General features: G+C 44.0%; 1 pseudogene; it reads right to left on the bottom strand.

Annotated features, from left to right (window-relative positions):
* LOC141083868 (hatching enzyme 1.2-like) overlaps positions 1–22949 on the bottom strand; it is a 66088-nt pseudogene that overhangs the window by 37824 nt on the left and 5315 nt on the right.

Here is a 22949-nt window from a genome sequence, read left to right on the forward strand (position 1 = left end):
GGAGGAGTAGGCCAAAATCCCTGCTGCAGTGTGCGCAACCATAGTCAAGAACTACATGAAACATCTGACCTCTGTAATTGCAAACAATATTTGGTACAGAAACCTTTAAAGTTCTGTTTTTCTATTGTATAAAATACTCATTTCATGCAATAAAATGCAATTTAATTTAAAAAAATCATGCAATTCTGTTTTTTTTTTTTTTAGATTCAGTCTCTCACAGTTGAAGTGTAACTACCATAAAAATTACAGACCTCTCCATTCTTTGTAGGTGGAAAAATTGCAAAATAGTCATCGTATCAAATACCAATTTTCTCCACTGTATTGAAAGAGTCGTTCTTTGTCCAATTTACAAAAGGGGAAAATTAACTATTTAACATTCATTTATGAGTTATAGATGCCCTTTTAAGTGAATGTTAGTACTTACCCCAATCCAGGTTCTATGCCAAGATAGTCCGGTTCCGAGTTCCGGTTCACAAACTGCACATAGGTCATCACTTCAAACTATTTCAGAGCTTTGTTAATCAGAGATACATCTGAAGCCGCTGAAGATGAGAAGAGTTCAGTGTCAGTTTAGAATCAGGAAAATCAGGAAGATCCGTGTACACAGCGCCTACTGGTTGGTTCCCTTGGTGCTCTTATATGGGTACTCTGCATTATAGAGGCATCTAAAGCAATAGTCTGATTTTTTTAGAATTTGAGTAAAACCAAAATGGCAAATGAGCGCAAAATAAGGTGTTATCCAGACAATGAGCACTTCTAAATGTGGAAACTCCTAAACGTGCTCAGAGATAAGAGTTCCAGCTGCTGCTGGTACATAGGTTGGCAAATCTAGTGACAAAATGATTAAATATGGAAAAGCAGATATGCTGCACTGCTAGCATCTCAATAAATGAAATAGTAGTACAGGCAAAGTGGTTTTATCAACGCGTTTCCAAGTGCGCTCAGTTATTCTTCAGGAGACCCACAACCATGGTTGTGACTTCTGCTTCTCCTGATGAAGTAGTGAGTGTACTTGGAAACACGTTGATAACGTATTACCTGTTCAACTATCAATTTTCTTCTGGACATCTATATTAATGTATTTCCAAATGCGTTCACTTTTTCATCAGGAGATCCACAAGTGTGGTTGTGATTTGTGGTTCTCCTAATGAAGAACTGAGTATATTTCAAAATGCATTAATAAAACCGCATTACCCGTTTTACTATCAAGTTTTTTTCTGGCCATGTATATTTATTGAGACGCCAGCAGCGCAGCATATCTGCTTTTCCGGATTTCTTTATTTTTCAGACATTTTCATGGCCCTTATGTCTTTAGGGTCAATTGCAAGGGTGCTTTAAGTGGATTTGTCAGCAGATTTTTCAATATAAATTGGAAACATTAGTAAATAGTTCACTTATGCCTGAGGAGACTTGTGTGCCTGCTTTAAAAATCTGTCAGAATGGCAAAAAAAAAAAAAATTCTAATAGTAAAATGAGCTTTTCTTTGAGTCCAGCTTTAGAAAGAGCTCAAGAGTCCAAAAGTGTTCAGCCTCTGCCCACCCAGTCAGACTTATGCAGCTTGTAAAGAAAAGTGGGAGATCTCCACAGCAGCAGGCAAGAGGGATGCTGAGGAGCTGTCTATCAGGCTAGGTGAGTCGTGATTGGGAAGAGGGACATTGAGGAGCCTTCAAACAGGCTACGTGGGTGAGAACTGAGTTTAACCTTAACAGGGCAGCACGGTGGCTCAGTGGTTAGCGCTGCAGCCTTGCAGCGCTGGGGTCCTGGGTTCGAATCCCACCAAGGACAACATCTGCAAGGAGTTTGTATGTTCTCCCCGTGTTTGCGTGGGTTTCCTCCGGGCACTCCGGTTTCCTCCCAAAGACATACTGATAGGGAATTTAGATTGTGAGCCCCATCGGGGACAGTGATGAAATGTGTGCAAACTGTAAAGCGCTGCGGAATATGTTAGCGCTATATAATAATAATAATTATTATTATTCAACCAAGGATTAAACAGCCATTCTGACTTGGATTTTTCATATTAAGTAAAGTAGTTTCAACAAGTGTAAGATCTATTTGGCAACAAATGCCATTTGTATTGCGAAAGCTGATGATGGTTCTGCCGTAAATAGAGTCCTAATACTGCTGTGTGCATGCAAAATGGTATTAGAGTGAAATAAGAATGTGTCATAATAGTAAAACTACTACCTCTAATAGAATATAAAATAAAAATACTGGAGTTTACGGGTCTGGGGGATCCAAATAGTGTTGTGTGGTGAAGAGGAGAGCATAAGGCCCGGTCTCCTCTGGTCATCGGGCCCCTACCGGTAGGTAAACCGGGCCCTCGGCGTTGCCGCGGCTGAACGCTATTGACAATGCGGGCCCGCACGTCAATAGTTAACAGCCACCAGCCAATAGGAGGCCGGCAGCTGATGTCAGCTGCAGCACGCACCTCGCTGGCGTCTGACGTCACTGTCAGTCGCCGGCTGGGACGCGCTGCAGTGTGGAGGGAGCGCGAGCGTCGCCCGCCGCTGGACAGCGGCCAGGTAAAAGAATTTTATTTTTTTAATTTTTAAGAGCGGCAATCCGGGGGGCCTGGGGGAGACTGAGACATGGGGGCAGAATGCTGTACAGGGGCAGAACGCTGGACACGATGGGGGCAGAATGTGACAGTGAGACACAGGAGGGGGCTGAATGGACACGGGGCAGAATGTGACAGTGAGACACAGGAAGGGGCAGAATGTGAGGCACGGGGGCAGAATGTGACAGTGAGGCACAGGAAGGGGCAGAATGTGAGGCACAGGGGCAGAATGTGACAGTGAGGCACAGGAAGGGGCAGAATGTGACAGTAAGACACAGGACGGGGCAGAATAAGATACGGGGCATGATTGGAGACACAGGGGGCAGGATCAAAGACATGGGGGCATGGCTGGAGACACTGGGGGCAGGATGGATACGGTGGAGACAGATGGGGCGATCATATTGGGCAGAATGGATACTTATGAGGGCGGGATGGGAGAACGGATGGCTGAATCCAGGAATGAGAGACACGGGGGCTATTATTACTGCAGTGATGTATTTATTTTATTTTTTTAGTATACTGTTTTAAAGGGGGGGAGGGCGGTCCTGTTACTGTGTATTGTGACACTATGTTGCCTTTTTTTCCTTCATGTAATGTAGAAGTTGGGAAATATAAGTAATATGTTCTGCAAGCGGAGCTCTAGGTAACTTATTTCCTGCAGAGATGAGCCCTGGCTGGAAGACGTGATGGCTGCATGAAAGATGAAAAGCAAAGATTAAGGACTTCACCTAGAGAAGTCACTGGTGAGTTAGTTTGTCACCTATACACCAACACTATACACTGTATAGAGGCCCTGTGTATAATGTCATTGATCACTGTATTACCTGTACACAGACACTGCATACTAAGTACAGATCTCCTGTGTATAATGGCACTTATGGTGATAGTATTGTGTTGTTTTTTTTTTTATTACTGATCAGTATTGTAGTATTCAGTCACTGTGGTGGTAATATGTGGTCTGGTCATGGTCTGGCGGTATTTGTTCCGTGTGTGGTATTATAGGTCACTATGTGGTCTGGTCATGGTGCGGTGGTATTTTTCCCTTGTATGTGATATTATTGGTCATTTTAAAAATTGAAAAAACCTAAATTGTATCACATATTTTAACAAATATTTAATAGGTTACAGTGGAATAGAGCTCGGCCAAAAGAGTCTACCCTGTTATGGTGGCGGCTTAAATTTTTTTTGGCCAAAACATTGGAGTTATTCCAAGAGAGAGCGGTGGGACTTTGGACAGTTTGAGGGGTGGAGGCGGGGCTGGGGTGGAGCCTGGGCAGAGTCAAGGGGGCACCGAAAATTTTACCAGTATGGGGCCCTGAAATTCCTAGTGGCAGCCCTGTTCATGGGCATGAAGAAACAGTCTCAAAAGATACTATGCGTTTTGAGGTTCTAGAGCCTCTTTTTATCAAGTATTCAAAGACATGTCCCTGGACAATGAGACACTAAGGGTCTGTTTATCAAGTATATATAGGAATCTCTGTGGCCAAGGAGGCACGAAGGCCTTTTTTTCAAAGTGTATATATAGACATTCTCCTTCAATGAAAGTCTTCAAACAGAGGCTGGACAGACATCTGTCTGGGATGATTTAGTGAATCCTGCTTTAAGCAGGGGTTTGGACCAGATGACCCAGGAGGTCCCTTCCAACTCTAACATTCTATGATTTCTCTGGGTAAGAAGGATCTAGAACCTATTGATCAAGAATATACAGACATGTCTGTTAATACTCAGTCCTAACATGTCAAGACATATTGGATCTTACATTATCTTGCCAATAAAAGACATTTTATTTTTGTCATTGATGACTTTATTGCACATTTTGGGATATACAGTGTATCCGTAAAGTCATGGTGCACTTTTGACCAGTCACTGGAAAGCAGCAAGAGATGATAGAAAAGTGAAATCTGCTCCGAATTGAAGAAAACCTCTCCCAGTTTCATACCTATTCAGTGCAGTTTGATGTGGGCTCCATTTGTTGCCCTTCACACATCCAAACGATAGTCAAGTTCTTGCCACACACGGGTAAGGACGTCTGGTGTAACAGTGAATAACGTCTGATTGTTTTTGGTGTGACATGCACTCTTTTCCCAGTCATGGCACTATACAGTATATGCAGATGTGACTGTCTGGTACTGCAACTACATGCCCTTCACTTGGATAGGAATTGCATTTAACTGCAGTACCAGCTACAGCCACAACTGTATGGATGGTGCTGTCTGAGTACATAATATAGTAGGCACTGCTGTGACTTTGGTAACTGACTATCCTAGAGATAGTCCAATAATAGTCATGGAAATTATTATTCATTTGTTACTTGAGACAATGAGAAAACAAATAGGAGGCACTTACAGTACTGTGGAGCTATGGTATATGGTACTGGGACGACTCTATTGGCGTTCTTCTCCCATTTGCATGAGGTGAATTTTCTGGCATTACGGTTAATGACAAAGGCTACATCACTTTCTTTCAGCAAAACGCGAACATCTAAGATGGAGAAATGGATATTACATAGTAACTTATTACTATTTCTGATGTTTTTGCAATAGATCTTGATGGAAAAAAAAAAAAAAAAGTACAGTTTTGTGCATACAGCTCATGTACAAACTGATGTGTCTCTATGACCAGCAACCTGATGGTTTAATACTATCAAGATAACAGCAGAGAAGACCCATCTAGGCTTGCACAAGAATGATCTTCCTCCATATCCTTCATCTACCAAGTTGACATGGCTCAAGATCAAGCCAAAGGCTGATAAATAAATAGTAACAGTGTCTCTATGGTTATACAAGCTATGCAGTCTGAATTTAAAGTCATACTCTCTTCCATTTGTCTCCTGTTCCACCAGCCAAATATGTCTCCATCGAGATGTAGCACAAAATCTAAGCCTCTCCTTAGTCATTATACCAAACATAGACAACTTACCTGCTTAATGAACTAGACTAAAGAGATATTAAGGAGGAGGACCGGTCCATATATTTGAATTACTGCCATGCAATACTATATTTTACCTACAATGGCCACTGCAGGGGGAAATCGATGACCAGCCACAGCTCGGCACAATTGTTGAGGTTTCAGAAAAGAGGGATCTTTATGAGAAGCCCATTCAATATTGTGCAATCTATTTTTAATGATCTCTAAATCTACTGAGGACTAGTTACATATCTCTGCATCTTGCAAATTACACTTTTTGAGCCTCCTCGGAAAACAGAAGCAAAAAGTCAACTTTTTGAAAAGTGAATCTTTGCAGCCTGGATGACTTCAAATACAGTGCGGTCTGTGCCGGAGGTACGGTCATCTGTAGAGATAAAAGACATGAGGACAAGGCGCCATCTCTATGAAGACAGGATAATGTAATGAGTCTGTATAGATGCGGGATCACCATCTGATAAGGTGAATATTTCTTGCCAAATATAGAAATGTACCAGTAATGTACCGCATATCGAGGAGCAGATCTGGTCATAAGCACAAATTAGTTAGGTTTTCAGGAATATTTTTTTTTTTTTTTTTTTTTTTTTTATAAAAGGCTCCCATTTTTTAAGGAGCCCCCTTTCTACTAGACTGGCAACCTGAATTAAATTATCCACATGATTTCTGTATGCATGAAGACAAATTACGAGCATGGCATCCCATGTCTTCCAATAACATTGGCTATGCAGATCATGATGTGCCATCTAAAGGTCTAGACAATTATCTTATCTTAAAGTGGTGGTCTCAGAAGGAATTTCTGAGAAGGGTGCACACATACATAGTCTAGGTAAATTACAAATTCATATCTTCATCTGTGGGAGATATTATACATTGACATTAATATTCTGAAAATGTGGAGAACTTACCTAGAATACGAGGTTCATACCTCTGTGAGAAGAAGCAAAAAAGTGACCATTAATTCTTAGAAGAAAGTTGAAGACTTTTCAGAAATTGATCCCAGCATGGACCCAAGCATTTCAATGTGGTATGTACAAGCATTGCATAAGTTCTAGCACCCCAAAGTCATAGGGAAAACGAGCAAGTGGATTATGACTTAGTCTGGGGAGAACCTGGCCAGTCAAACCCCACAAGAAGGCCACGTTCATCAGCTCCATGGTCTTGTATTTTGTATTTAGTGACAGCTGAGACACCTGTAACAGATGCTGAATAGTTGCTATATATAAACCCCTCCAGAGGATGAGATCAGACCCTTCACCATAGGTGGTTGTGATGGTTCTCTGACCCCTTCCTTACATGCTGATTACTCTAATTATATATTCAGGAATCACATAAGGTGCCTGAGGGGGGGTCCTTCCATCATGTCTGAACTTAGCCCTTAGGTGCTACTTCTAGCACTGCTATGTTCTTGCTATTTACACTGCTCAAAAATAAAGGGAACACCAAGATATCACATCATAGATATTACTGAATGAAATATTGCCACTGCAAATCTTTATTCATTACATAGTGGCATGCGTTGAGAACAAGAAAACAAAAATGTTCAATGTAAATCAAAATTAATATCCCATGGAGGTCTGGATTTTGAAGGATACTCAAAATCAAAGTGGAAAATCAAATTACAGGCTGATCCAACTTCAGAGGAAATGCCTCAAGACAAGGAAATGATGCCCAGTAGTGAGTGTGGCCTCCACGTGCCTGTTTGACTCCCCTACAACACCTGGGCATGCTCCTGATGAGTCGGTGGATTTTGTCATGAAGGATCTCCTCCCAGACCTTGACTAAAGCATCTGCCAACTCCTGGACAGCCTGTGGTGTAACGTGACATTGATGGATTGAGCGAGACAAGATGTCCCAGATGTGTTTAACCGGATTCAGGTCTGGGGAATGGGAGGGCCAGTCCATAGGGTCAATGCCTTCACCTTGCAGGAACTGCTGACACACTCCAGCCACATGAGGTCTGGCATTGTCCTGCATTAGGAGGAACCCAGGGTCAACCGCACCAGAATATGGTCTCAAAGTGGGTCTGAGGATCTCATCTCAGTACCTAAAGCAGTCAGGCTACCTCTGGTGAGCACATAGAGGGCTGTGCGGCCCTCCAAAGAAATGCCACTCCACACCATTACTGACCCACTGGCAAACCGGTCATGCTGAAGGATGTTGCAGGCAGCAGATGACTCGCCACGGCGTCTCCAGACTGTCACATGTGCTCAGTGTGAACCTGCTTTCACCTGTGAAGAGCACAGGGCGCCAGCGGCGAATTTACCAATCTTGGTGTTCTGTGGCAAATGCCAAGCGGTCTGCACGGTGTTGGGCTGTGAGCACAAACCCCATCTGTGGACGTCAGGCACTCAGACCATCCTCATGGAGTCTGTTTCTAACAGTTTGTGCAGACACATGCACATTTGTGGCCTGCTGGAGGTCATTTTTCAGGGTTCTGACAGTGCTCCTCCTGTTCCTCCTTGCACAAAGGCTGAGGTAGCGGTCCTGCTGCTGAGTTGTTGCCCTGCTACGGCCCCCTCCATGTCTCGAGGTGTACTGGTCTGCCTCCTGGCAGCATCTCCAGCCTCTGGACACTATGCTGACAGACACAGCAAACCTGTCATGGGAAGCCTAGGTAACTTTAGGCTGAAACCCCGGGGCCCCTGCGGTGTCCCTCAGACTAGGGGAAACCCTGTCTATCCCTCAACCCAGGGTTTACACTGAAGGTGTGCCTGCCTGGGCCTCCACCCTGTCCTTGTCTCCTGTCCAGCCCTAAGCTGAACCCACCACCCTCCACCCAGTGAGCAGACCAAACACCAGACCCCACAAATATGGACAGGGATAACAGAAATGCACCACACCGCGTACACACAGGGGAATACAGTAATGTGCAAGGGCAACCAAATAATACAACACAGGGAGGCAAAATGGCAACAATGGAATATACTACACCAGCAACCGTATGCTCCTTAGACCACCACTCCAGACCGGTATCGCTTAGCACAAGGCAAGAGCTATAGTCGGCGATGCCCATAGTCACACAGAGCAATTTAAAGACAGAGGGCGTGGCTAAGCCCTCAGCCAGAATGACAGCCTGGTTAACCCAATCCAAGCCGGATCAGAAGACCAACCAGCGCCGCTGAGAACCATGTGGTAGGATGGGGTATTACCGCTGTCTGCCGGACACCCTGGTGTGAACTGTGTCCGACATGACAGTACCCCGCCTTCTACGAGGGACCCCAGGAACCTCACAATGTCGAGGACCCGGCTTGTCCGGATGGCGGTGATGAAACACTGTAATCAGTCGGTCCGCATGTATGTCCGAGGCCGGCACCCAAGTCCTATCCTCAGGACCATAGCCACCCCAGTGGACCAGGTACTGTAGAGTGCGACGCACTACCCGAGAGTCAACCACCTTGGACACCTCAAACTCCAACGTGCCATCCACCAAGATGGGAGGTGGTGGCACGGGAGAATCATCAACAGCACCCACGACTTTCTTAAGTAACGCCTTGTGAAACACATTTTGTATCTTGTATACGGCAGGTAACTCTAAACGAAAAGCCACAGGGTTGATAATTGCGGAGATCCTAAATGGACCAATGAACCTGGGCCCCAACTTAAGCGATGGTATTTTGAGTTTGATGTTCCTTGTAGACAACCACACCCAATCACCCACACGTCTACCGTCAGCCACACGTTTATACCTAGAACCTACATTCAGCAAGCGCTGCTTTACTCTCCTCCAAACGGATGACAATTGTGCTCCCAACTGGTGCTCCTCAGGGACGCCCGCAGAGATCTCTTGGCGCAAGGTACAGAATTGGGGATGTTGACCATAAACACAAAAGAAAGGGGATTCCCCAGATGATTCCTGATAATGATTGTTTATCGCGAATTCAGCCAGAGGAAGAAACGCCGACCACTCTTCCTGATTGTCAGACACAAAACACCATAAGTATTGTTCCAGGTTTTGGTTCATACGCTCAGTCTGCCCATTCGACTGAGGATGGAAAGCCGATGAATGAGACAATTTAATCCCTAGGCGTGAACAAAAAGCTTTCCAAAATTTTGCAGCAAATTGTGTACCTCTATCAGATACAATGTCAGACGGGACACCATGAAGTCTGACCACCTCACGAATACCTGAGCAAGGGTCTTCGCATTGGGCAAAGATGGCAAAGCAACGAAATGCGACATTTTTGAGAACCGATCAACTATTACCAGAATGACCGTGTTCCCAGCCGAGGAGGGCAAATCTGTAATGAAATCCATGGAACTCTCAGTCCATGGCTTACTGGGCACACAGAGGATGCAATGTGCCAGCAGGACGGGAGCGTGGTGTCTTGGCCCGTGCGCACGTGGTACAGGCTGACACATATGAGGCCACGTCCTGCCGGATTTTGGGCCACCAAAAACGACGCGATACAAGTTCCAGAGTGCCCTTAACTCCTGGGTGACCCGCCAGGACAGTATCGTGATGTTCCCCTAACACTTTTAAGCGTAGGTGTAGTGGCACAAATGATTTATTAGGAGGCAGATCCGGCGGTACCGCCTCCTGGGCATCAGCAATCTCTGCCTCAACCTCTGTCGTGAGAGCCGAGACCACAACTCCCTTTTGGAGGATAGGCACCGGATCCTCAAGTGGCTCTCCACCCGGAAAACATCTGGATAAGGCGTCCGCCTTAGTATTCTTAGAACCTGGTCGGTATGTCACAAAAAAAATTGAACCGGGTGAAGAATAACGCCCAGCGAGCCTGTCTGGGGGACAGGCGTTTAGCAGACTCTAAATAAAGCAGATTCTTATGGTCTGTTATAACAGTAACCTGATGGACAGCCCCCTCCAAGTAGTGTCGCCATTCCTCAAATGCCAACTTGATGGCCAACAATTCCCTGTTACCAATATCGTAATTACGCTCGGCCGGCGACAGTTTCTTGGAGAAGTAGGCACACGGATGCAATTCGCCCAAGGATGGACCCTGAGACAGTACCGCCCCCACTCCAACCTCAGATGCATCCACCTCCACGGTAAATGGTAGCGAGACATCAGGCTGAACCAGGATGGGAGCTGAAGCAAAACTGTTTTTGAGGAATTTAAATGCACGCACAGCAGCCTCAGACCAGTCAGAAAAATTGGCACCTTTTTTTAGTCATGTCGGTGAGCGGCTTAGCAATCATAGAAAAATTCTTAATAAATTTCCTATAATAGTTTGAAAAGCCCAGGAATCGCTGAAGCGCCTTGAGATTATCAGGCCGATCCCACTGCAGCACCGCTTGCACCTAAGCGGTGTCCATTTTAAACCCTGAGGCGGAAATTACATAACCCAAAAAAGGTAATTCTTGGACGACAAATACACATTTCTCAAGCTTGGCAGAGAGCTTGTTTTCCCTGAGCAACTGCAACACCTGCCTAACATGCTCTATGTGTGCATCACGGTCGCGTGAGTAAATAAGAATGTCATCAAGGTATATAATAACAAATTTCCCCAAGAGATGAGAAAAGACATCATTTATGAAATGTTGAAATACTGCTGGCATGCTCGTCAACCCAAATGGCATCACCAAATTCTCAAAATGACCCTCAGGGGTATTAAATGCCATCTTCCATTCATCCCCTTGACGGACTCTTATGAGATTGTACGCCCCCCTGAGGTCAAGCTTGGAAAACCATTTGGCACCAGACACCTGGTTGAACAAATCGGGTATCAGTGGCATCGGGTAGGGGTCACGAACCGTAATCTGGTTGAGTTCCCTGAAATCCAGACACGGGCGTAATCTGCCATCTTTCTTCTTGACAAAGAACCCCGCCGCCAGTGGAGGTGAAGGCCTGATGTGCCCTTTGCTTAGACTTTCTGCAATGTATTCTTTGAGAGCTTGCCTCTCAGGACCTGAGATATTAAACATCCTGGCTTTTGGTAACTTGGCCCCCGGTTTTAACCTAATAGCACAGTCATAGGGTCGGTGCGGTGGCAGCTCTGAACAACCTCTTTCAGAAAATACATCAGCAAAGTCCAGCAGTGGCTCCGGGATGCTAGGAGTCACAGCGGAGATACACGTGGCCAGACAACTCTCCTGGCAGTATCTGCTCCTCTGAATTATGTCCTGGGTTTTCCAATCAATCACCGGATTGTGTATAGACAACCATGGAAACACCAGAACTACCTGAGCAGGTAAATTACTGAGCACCTTACATGTTACCTGCTCAGAGTGTAGGACCCCAATGTGGAGTTTTACAATCAGCCACAAACTCTTTTATCTCCCCTTGTGAGAGAGGGGAGGCATTGATGGTAACCACCCGGAGAGGATTAGGCAGCGTCACCACCTTAAATCCCGCAGTACGCGCAAACTTTTCATCAATGAGATTAGCGGCTGAACCACTATCTACAAATACAGTAATTGACAGCTCTTGGCCCCCCGATAACTACCTTGGCAGGGAGCATACACTGGGAGATCACCACGGAGGATATGCAAAGGCTCAGACTAGACTCCTCCAAACCCTCTGAGCCTAGCAGTTTTCCGCCGGCATGTCTTAGGTACCAGGGGGCAAGCATTAATAAAATGTCCTTTTTTGCCACAAAAAAGACAGACCCCTTGCTTTCTGGGCAAGGGACGTTTATGCTTGTTATTATGTGTATGTGATATACCAGCGATCTGCATAGGTTCCACGGATTCACCTGAGGCGACCTAACCAGAGACTGCCTCTCCCCCCACAGGCAATGTCTCCTGCGACCTCTGACGAAAACGGAGATCAATGCGTACTACAAGCACCATAGCAGCCTCCAGAGAAGCGGGAGTCTCATACATTAGCAGAGCTTGTTTAACCCTTTCAGAAACCCCATGCAAAAATTGACTCCTTAGTGCAGGGTCATTCCATTGCGTGTCCACAGGCCAGCGACGAAATTCAGTACAGTAATCCTCCGCCAGTCGCTCACCCTGGAGTAGAGAGCGTATTTTAGATTCGGCTAACGCCAGTCAACAGGATCGTCAGATTAAACCCAGAGCAGAAAAAAAAAAAAAAAAAAGTCTACGGACTCAAATGCAGGTGAATCAGAAGGTAGTGAAAACGCCCATGCTTGTGGGTCACCCAGCAAGGAAACTACCAAGCCCACACGCTGAGCCTCATTTCCTGAGGAGAGTGGACGCATGCGAAAATACAATTTGCAGGATTCACAAAATACAACGAACTTACAGCGATCACCAGAAAATCGTTCAGGGAGAGGCAACTTGGGTTCAGCTGCCCTGACTGCTGCCTCAGTTTGCACAGCAGGAACTGAGAGGCCTTGTTGCTGGACCGCCCCCCTCAGTTCAGTGACCTGTATGGAGAGAGCCTCCAGCTGCTTGGTTATGGAGACTATAGGATCCATGGTAAATAATTTTTTTTTTTTTTTTGGGCCGACTGTCATGGGAAGCCTAGGTAACTTTAGGCTGAAACCCCGGGGCCCCTGCGGTGTCCCTCAGACTAGGGGAAACCCTGTCTATCCCTCAACCCAGGGTTTTCACTGAAGGAGTGCCTGCCTGGGCCTCCACCCTGTCCTTGTCTCCTGTCCAGCCCTAAGCTGAACCCACCACCCTCCACCCAGTGAGGAGACCAAGCACCAGACCCCACAAATAAGTATGGACAGGGATAACAGAAATGCACCACACCGCGTACACACAGGGGAATACAGTAATGTGCAAGGGCAACCAAATAATACAACACAGGGAGGCAAAATGGCAACAATGGAATATACTACACCAGCAACCGTATGCTCCTTAGACCACCACTCCAGACCGGTATCGCTTAGCACAAGGCAAGAGCTATAGTCGGCGATGCCCATAGTCACACAGAGCAATTTAAAGACAGAGGGCGTGGCTAAGCCCTCAGCCAGAATGACAGCCTGGTTAACCCAATCCAAGCCGGATCAGAAGACCAACCAGCGCCGCTGAGAACCATGTGGTAGGATGGGGTATTACCGCTGTCTGCCGGACACCCTGGTGCGAACAGTGTCCGACATGACACCTTCTTGCCAAAGCTTGCATTGATGTGCGATCCTGGATGAGCTGCACTACCTGAGCCACTTCTCTGGGTTGTAGAGTCCGTCTCATGCTACCACGAGTGTGAAAGCACAATCAACATTCAAAAGTGACTAAAACATCAGCCAGAAAGCACTGGTACTGAGATGTGGACTGTGGTCCCCACCGGCAGAACCACTCCTTTATTGAGGGTGTCTTGATATTTGCACACAATTTCCATCTGTTGTCTATTCCATTTGCACAACAGCATGAGAAATTGATTGTCAAACAGTGTTGCTTCCTAAGTGGACAGTTTGATTTCACAGAAGTTTGATTTACTTGAAGTTATATTCTGTTTAAGTGTTCCCTTTATTTTTTTTTTTTGATTAGTGTATTTTGTATCAGGGTCAGGTTACTTTATGCTATACCTGAGCTTGGTTAATACATAAAAATTGTTGCACTTTTTTTGGCCTAATTTCCTTTCAAGTTCAGTAATGTCTTTCTTGAGCACCGGCGTCCAAAAATGCACACAATACTCCAGGTGTGGTTGACGAGTGATTTGTACAGAGGGAGAATTATGCTTTCATCTCGTGTCCCCAGACCTCTTATAATGCATCCCATGACCCTATTTGCTTTGGTGGCAGCTGCCTGACACTGGGCACTACAATTTAGCTTCTTATTGACTAAGATGCCCAAGTCTTTTTCCATGTCTGATTTCCCCAGCAGTTTCCCATTTAGTAAGTAATTGTAGCATCTGTTTCTCCTTCCCATGTGCATAACCTTACACTTATCTGTGTTAAACCTCATTTGCCACTTTTCAGCCCAATTCTCCAATTTACTCAAATCTGTCTGTAGTTGCAAACTGTCCTCCTTTGTGTTAACTACATTACATAGTTTTGTATCATCTGCAAATACTGATATTTTACTGTGTAAGCCATCCACTAGATCATTCATAAATATATTAAATAGTAGGGGGCCCCAATACAGAACCCTGTGGTCCCCCTCTAGTAACCCTGGCCCAATCTGAGTATGCACCATTAATAACCACTCTTTGTTTTCTATCACTAAGCCAGCTACCTACCCATCTACACACATTTTCCCCTAGCCCAAGCTTTCTCATCTAACTTACCAATCTTTTATGTGGGACAGTGTCAAATGCTTTAGAGAAGTAGAGATAAATGACATCCAATGATTCTCCTTGGTCCATTTGAGAGCTTACAGCCTCATAGAAGCTGATCAGGTTAGTTTGACAGGAGCGATCCTTCATAAATCCATGTTGATATGGAGTTAAACATTTATTAACAATGAGATATTCCATAATGGTATCCCTTAGAAACCCTTCAAAAATTTTACCCACAACAGATGTTAAGCTTACCGGCCTATAGTTTCCAGGTTCCCTTTTACACCCCTTTTTGAATATTGGAACCACATTTGCTTGTCGCCAATCAAAAGCAACAGACAAAAACCGAAGAAAAAATTGGAAGCTTAATTACCATAAAAAATGGATTTTATTTAGTGCATACAACAATGCAAATCTTTACATTTTTTCGTCATAAAAAGTAGATTTTATTTAGTATAATAAATGCAACAATGCCAATAACAATCCCCTGCATAAAATCAAGTGCGAAACGTGCGTTGGGGTGGTTGCTGCTAGCAGGTAAAGACATAGATTCTTTACATGAGCACCTTTTGCATAATTACTGTTTCCTTGTAGCATTTATACATGCTAATGGGACTTTGTGTCTCAGGTATTTGCACAACTTTGGGCAATGCTAACACAGTGATTTAGTATTATGCTTTAAGAACCATGGAATTATCCTTGTAACAGACTTATCTGTCTGAAAATGGTTCATTGTTACACAGACAGTTTACCTTTCTTTCTATAATTACTGTGTTGACATTGCCCTATCAGTAGATTTCCTTTCTAATATTTGCACTAGCATTTTACATATTATTCTATTAGTAGAAATCTTTGCTACAATGATTTGGTTTTTTTAGGCCATCTTTTTGAAGACTTTGTTACGATGCTTTCTCGCATTTTATACTTTAAACATTGTTCCCCTTTTTTGGCCGCTATATGTATGTATATGCACTTATGCAAGGCATGCATTTTCTATCTATACCATAGGACTTTTTTGCAGCAATTTTTTTGTATTGGTGTTTCCCCGCTTGTTATTGGCATTGTTGCATTTATTATACTAAATAAAAATCTACTTTTCATGATGAAAAAATGTAAAAAGATTTGCATTGTTGTATGCACTAAATAAAATCCATTTTTTATGGTATTTAAGCTTCCAATTTTTTCTTCGGTTTTGGTATGTATTTCTTGGAAGCACCAGTTTATTTAAGAATAATATCTGACAAAAGGAACAGACCCCGTTTCTATAGAGTCTTTAAATATAAGGAATAGAGGCCTGTCTATCACATTACTTAACTCCCTTAATACCCGAGGGTGAATGCCATCAGGGCCTGGTGATTTGTCAATTTTAATCTAAGGCGGTTCTGCACTTCTTCCTGGGTTAGGCAGGTAATACTTAATGGGGAGTTTACATTATCACTCTGCATTTCCCCCGGCAAATCCTTTTCCTGTGTGAACACTGTTGAGAAAAAAAGTATTTAAAACATTTGCTTTTCCCACATCGCTCTCTATGATTTCACCCTCATTGTTCTTTAAAGGGCTGACACCATCAATTTTAATCTTTTTACTATTTATATAATTAAAGAATAGTTTGGGGTTTGTTTTACTTTCCTTAGCAATGCGTCTCTCAGTTTCCACTTTTGCTAAGGTTTTTTTTTTTTAAACACATTTTATTTTATTTTCTCTATAACTTTTTAATGCTTCTTCATTGCCTTCTTGTTTTAGCTTCCTAAATACCTTGTTCTTGTTATTTATTGCCCTTTTTACATGATTATTTAGCCACATTGGTGTTCTCCTGTTCCTAGCCCTTTTATTTCTGTACGGTATGGCTAGCTCGCAGTGGGTGTGTAAAATTGATTTAAATATTTCCCATTTATTTTCTGTGCTCCTATTTTTGAGGACATTGTCCCAATCAATTCGGCGAAGGTCCTCTCTAAGCTGATCAAACTTTGCTTTCCTGAAATTCAGCGTTTTTGTTACCCCCTTCCAGGGCACCTTACTGAAGGACAAGTGGAATTGTATTATATTGTGGTCACTGTTCCCTAGGTGCCCATCGACTTGTACTTCTGTTATTCTATCTGGCCTGTTGCTTAAAATTAAGTCCAGAAGGGCTGTCCCTCTAGTTGGGCCCTGCACAAGTTGTGACAGATAATTATCCTTGGTCACTGACAGAAATTGGTTTCCTTTCTGAGATACGCAGGTTTCAGTTTCCCAGTCTATGTCGGGGTAGTTGAAGTCCCCCATAATAATCACCTCATTGTGATTTGCTGCTTTGTCTGTTTCAATAATACATTTTCAGTGGTTTCTGTTATATTTGGTGGCTTATAACAAACCCTTATGAGGATTTTATTATTTTTCTCTCCTTGTATCTCCACCCATAGAGATTCCACCTCTTCATTTCCCTCTTGTAGATCTTCTCTTAGTGTGGGCTTTAAAGTGGACTTTATATATAGACTCCACCCCCTTTCCTTTTTTTACGATCCCTCCTAAACAAATCATATCCTTGCAAGTTAGGCTAGTTTCACATTAGCGTTTACGGCCACAGCGTTGGGCTGCACACGGCCGCCGCTTAGCCCAGCCCCCTGCTGCGCCTCTGCCGGTAGCTCCGCCTATGGATGCATGCGTCCCCTATCTTTAGCACTGGGGATGCAGGCCGTGCGCAGGTATGCGTTTGGCGGCGCATGCGTCCTTTTGATGCTGCGCCGAGCGCACCAAATTGCAACCTGTTGCGTTTGGCGCTGGTCGGCGCATCGTCAAAAGGATGCATGCTCCGCCAAATGCATACCTGTGCACGGCCTGCATCCCCAGTGCTAAAGATAGGGGACACATGCAGCGTCATGCGTCCGTAGGCGGAGCTACTGGTGGAGGCACTGCAGGGGGTGGGGCTTAGCAGCGGCCGTGTGCAGGCCGCCGCTGTGGCCTTAAACGCAAATGTGAAACTAGCCTTAGCCGCCCAGTCATAGCTGTCGTCTAACCATGTCTCAGTTATTCCTACTATGTCGTATTTTTCCTCATACATTACCAACTCCAGATCTTCAATCTTATTGGTCAGGCTTCTTGCTTTGGTCAGCATGCAGGAAAGAATTTTTGCTTCATTTTTCTTAGCTTCCTTGTGAGTACCCTGTCTTTGGTCCTCTTTATCACATCTAGTATCCTTGATTAGTTTGTCCTACTGCTGCATGTTCTTGTCTGCTGTTTTTCCTCCCATCCCCTCTTCTTCTAGATTAAAGCCCTCCTGATGAGTGTGACAAGTCTTCTGGCGAAGAAATTATATTAGATTTGAGAAAATATCTGAAAAATGGCAAGATGTTAATGAGGTATCTGTATACTCACTGGTTCATGCAGAAATCCATGAAAAAGGGAGATCTCCCTGAATATAGTGCCGAGTACGGATTTTGACAGAGCAGCTAAAACCAGGGTGCTTGCTGGCTATACACTTTTTCAATAAAGAAGCTGAGTGCTTTAGGGAATAACAGAAAGATGCTGGTTGGAGAGTACCCGTATATACTCATGTATAAGCCGACCCCCCTAATTTTGCCACAAAAAACACTGGGAAAACGTATTGACTCGTGTATAAGCTGAGGGTGGAATCCATAGACTATGCCCCCATATGCTTCTCCATAGTTTATGCCCCCCCATATGCTGCCCCATAGAATATGCCCCCATATGCTGCTCCATAGAATAAGACCCCATATGCTTCCCCATAGAATATGCGCCCATATAATATGCCCCCATATGCTGCAAAAAAAAAAAAAAAAAAAAAAAAAAAAAAAAAAAGCCATACTCGCCTCTCCTGGGTCCATCGCCGCTGTCTGCCGTTTCTTGTGTCAGTGACTGTTCAGCCAGCAGAAGGCCGGCGCGCACTAATCACGTCACCGCGCCCCCTGCTGCCTAATCGTCACTGACACAGGATGCAGCAGAGACAGCGGTGAGCAGCGATGGACCGGGGACAGGTGAATATCGCTATACTCACCCATCCTGCTGCGGTCTCTGCAGCCTCGCTTCTCCACTGTCTCCCTTTAGCGGTCAAGTGGTACCGCTCATTACACATGAATATGCGCATGAGTAACAGGTAAGTATGATCTGACACCCCTGCTCCCCCTCCCCTGCTGACCCCCAGGTATATGACCCGTGTATAAGCTGAGAGGGGGACTTTCAGCCCCAAAAAATGGGCTGAAAATCTCTGCTTGTACACGAGTATATATGGTATATTGCCCTCGTTAGTGATATAGACGCCAACTCGCATGTAGGACACTTACTCCGGTATGAGCAGGAGTAGCAACCAGGGGTTCAAAAGCGGTATCGACTCAATTGATGGAGACACTGGTGGTGTGCGCTAGATAGATGCGCTAGATAGATGATGGTGACCATTATAAATGATCTCATCTGAGGCTAAATGCGGTGCGTAACTAAAGCACTCTGCTTCTTTACTGAAAAAGCGCATAGCCAGCAAGCACCCTGGTTCTAGCTGCTCTGTCAAAATCAGTACTCAGCACTTTTTTCAGGGAGATCTCCCTTTTTCATGGATTTCTGCATGAACCTGTGAGTATACAGATTCCCTCATTAGCACCTCGCCATTTTTCAGATATTTTCTCAAATCTAATTTCTTATAATTATTTCGTCAGCTTTGCTATCCAAACGGATGAATATTTGCATTCACTACTGAGTGCGCTCCATACCGACTCGTTCATTGTGTGAGTATACATTATTCTCTCAGCATTTGCTCGGTGATCCGTTATTATTTACCAAAAATTAAATATCCCTGTTACCTGTCGGCAATAAGGTTCAGCTATCACGGTCACCGGTCCTGTGCTTCAGACAGCTTTAATAGCTAACATTGTTTTCTGCAGCACAATCTCTGTAATCTATTGAAATGGATCCGGCAGCAATTAATTGATAAAAAAAAAAAAAAAAAACAAAAAAAAAAAACCAGACACCATTTTTTTTTTGTCCGGGCATTTAACTACATTCATTAAATTAGGATACTACAAGAGGTCAGGCAGCTTTACCTTCATTTATGGTCAAGTTACAGTGTAATTTATTTAATAAGAGTACTTAAATGAATTAGTTTAACATGTGCGTCAGTAAAAGTTATATTTCTTTCTTCAAATTTTTTTCCTTACCCATTTTATATTGCTCAACCTATAACCTAACAAGTTCATCTATAGGAAGTAAGAAAAAAAAACAAACAAAAGAAAAAAAAAAAAAACAATTCAAAAGGCAAATGCTAACACTAGCGTCCTTGCTGGCCAGTGCACTAGCCAGTGTATAGTCAGGTAACAGCTTAGGACTAGGCACATGATGGCGGCGGAGGGAAGGACACGCATAGTGCGTTAGGGGAGCTGAGAGAGAGGCTAAGATTGTTAGGAGGTGCCCCAACATTCGTTCCCTACTGTTAGGGCCTTCCTCTCCTTTTCCATCCAGTTGTTTGTGTACTTTGTGCTGTCCGCTGGACTTTCCCATCCTGAACGTGACAGCAGGATCATTGACCTGTCATAGGCCCATAAGGATGAATATATAAGCAGAGCACCACAAAGCCCCACCCACATGCCATCCTGAAGCACAAGAATCACATTAACTGAAAACTACCAATAAAGATTCAACAACAGCCCCAAGGCGGATTTCATCAACCCAGGTATCATTTTAGTCATTATAATGGCGCCAACCTGACACTGTCTGTAGCTTACTGAGCAAAATCCTGCTGACAGGTTCCCTTTAATAACATTGATTGCTCTTCTGCGCCCACTCTAGTTCAGTTAGTGACTTGTATAGAGCAAAACAATGTTTCCATCATGAGCATCAATGCCTCTTTATATACAGCCCATGATTACATTTGCTTTGCAGCAGCTTTCTGACATTGGCTACTAAAGTTTAGTGTACAATTTCTCAGCCCAAGCCTCCAGCTTCCAAAAGTCTCTATGCAATATGAAATTATTTTCCTCTGTTGATTACCTGCAGAGTTTAGTATCACCTGCAGATATTGATATTCTACTCTATCTCCACAAGGTAATTAAATATTTTAGAAAGAATCTGGCCCAATACTGACCCCTGTGAAATCCCCACTGTTTTCTGTGAACCACTGAGACTGTATACCATTAATAACCCTCTGTTTTGTATAACAAAGTTAATTGAATTACACATTTTCCCCTAGAACCATAGTTGTCACTTTATATACCCACCTTTTATGTGGCATCATATTGAATGTGTTTTTAAAATCCAGTTAGACAACATCCAGAGCCTTAAGGCCCCTTTACATTTAGAGATGCACCAGTGAGCCGACCAGCAATCCAACCCGGTCAGGATCGCTGGTGCATCGCTAAATGATCGCTAGTGAGCTGTCACACAGGCAGATCTCACAGCGATGCAGCAGCGACGCAGTGCACGATACTCACCTTTCACACAGCGATCCTGACGTCCTCCCGCCCGCCTCCACACGTCGCTCATCGGCACCAGCATGAAGCTCAGCAGGAAGCGCCCGACAAGAAATGGAGCCGGACATTCTCGCGCGATCAGCGATGGACAGCCGGTCGGAGGCAAGTATCACACATAGCGATATCGCTAGCACGTCACAAAATCGGTGACGTTATAGCGATATCGCTATGTGTAAAACCCCCTTTAGTGTCAGTTTAGAATGCAACTCCGCATAGATGCTTACCAGATAAGTTAAAGTCTGCAACCTCTTTTCCTTCTATGGAAGCATGTTTTAATGGTATATATTTCATTAGTAACATAGTTAGGAAGGCCAAAAAAAACACATTTGTCCATCCATTTCAGCCTATATTCTGTCAGAATTAATCCCCAGATCTACGTCCTTCTAAATAACCTAATAACTAAGATACAATATTGTTACGCTCCAGGAAGACATCCAGGCCTCTTGAACCCCTTGACTGAGTTCACCATCACCACCTCCTCAGGAAAGGAATTGCAGATTCTCACTGCCCTAACAATAAAGAATCCTCTTCTATGTTAGTAAAAAACTCTTCTCTCCTCCAAACGCAGAGAATGCCCCCTTGTGACCGTGTCATTCTTTGGTATAAACAGAAACTCGGAGACATATGCATTGTCCCCTTATATGCTTTATACATGGGTTATTAGATCGCCCCTCAGTCATCTATCTGCTAGACTAAATAATCCTAATTTTGCTAATCTCTCTGGGTATTGTAGTTCCCCCATAACCTTTATTAATTTTTTTGCCCTCCTTTGTACCCGCTCTAGTTCCATTATATCCTTCCTGAGCAACGATGCCCCAAACTGTACACAGTACTCCATGTGCGGTCTAACCAGGGATTTGTGCAGAGGCAGTATAATGCTCTCATCAAGTGCATCCCAGACCTCTTTTAATGCACCCCATGATATGGTTTGCCTTGGCAGCCGCTGCCTGGCACTGACTGCTCCAGGTAAGTTTATCATTAACTAGGATACCCAAGTCCTTCTCCATGTCAGATTTACCCAGTGGTTTCCCTGTTCAGTGTGTAATGGTGATATTGATTCCTTCTTCCCATGTGTATAACCTTACATTTGTCATTGTTAAACTGCATCTGCCACCTTTCGGCCCAAGTTCCCAACTTATCCAGATCCATCTGTAGCCGAATACCATCTTCTCTTGTATTGACTGCTTGAGGCTGGGTTCACATTAGCATTTGGCTGGTCTGTGTACTTCTTCCCTTAAGCTCTGCCTACTTCAGCATGCGTCCTGCATGTCCCTACATACCCAGTGTTAAAGATAGGTGCACAGGACACATGCAGAAGTAGGCAGAGCATAGGTGGAGCTTAAGGGAGGAAGTATGCAGCCATTTGCAGACCAGCCAAACGCTAATGTGAAACTGGCCTTACATAGTTTGGTATCATCGGCAAATATCGATATTTCACTGTGCAAGCTTTCTACCAGATTGTTAATAAATATTTTGGAGAATAGGTCCCAACACTGACCCCCTGTTGTATCCCACTTGTCATAGCGACCCAGTTAGAAAGCAGAGGGTGGTTATAAATGGTATATTTATCACTAAGCCAGTTACTTACATTTTCCCTCAGACTCAGCATTCTCATTTTGTGTACCAGCCTTGTGTGGCACGGTATCAAACACTTTGGAAAAGAAATCAAGATATATCATGTTCAATGACTCACCTTGGTCCCATCTATAGCTTACCTCTTCATAAAAACTGATTATATTGGTTTGACAGGAGCGATTCCTAATAAACCCTTGCTGATAAGTAGTTAAACAGTTATTCTCATTGAGATAACCTAGAACAACATCTCTCAGAAACCATTCAAATATTTTACCAACAGCAGAGGTTAGACTTAAGGGAGTTTTACACATAGCGATATCGCTAAAGCGTCACCGATTTTGTGACGCAG

The sequence above is a fragment of the Dendrobates tinctorius genome, unplaced genomic scaffold (assembly GCF_039654945.1).
Source record: "Dendrobates tinctorius isolate UK_male_01 unplaced genomic scaffold, ASM3965494v1 ptg000021l, whole genome shotgun sequence".
NCBI classification, from domain to species: domain Eukaryota; kingdom Metazoa; phylum Chordata; class Amphibia; order Anura; family Dendrobatidae; genus Dendrobates; species Dendrobates tinctorius.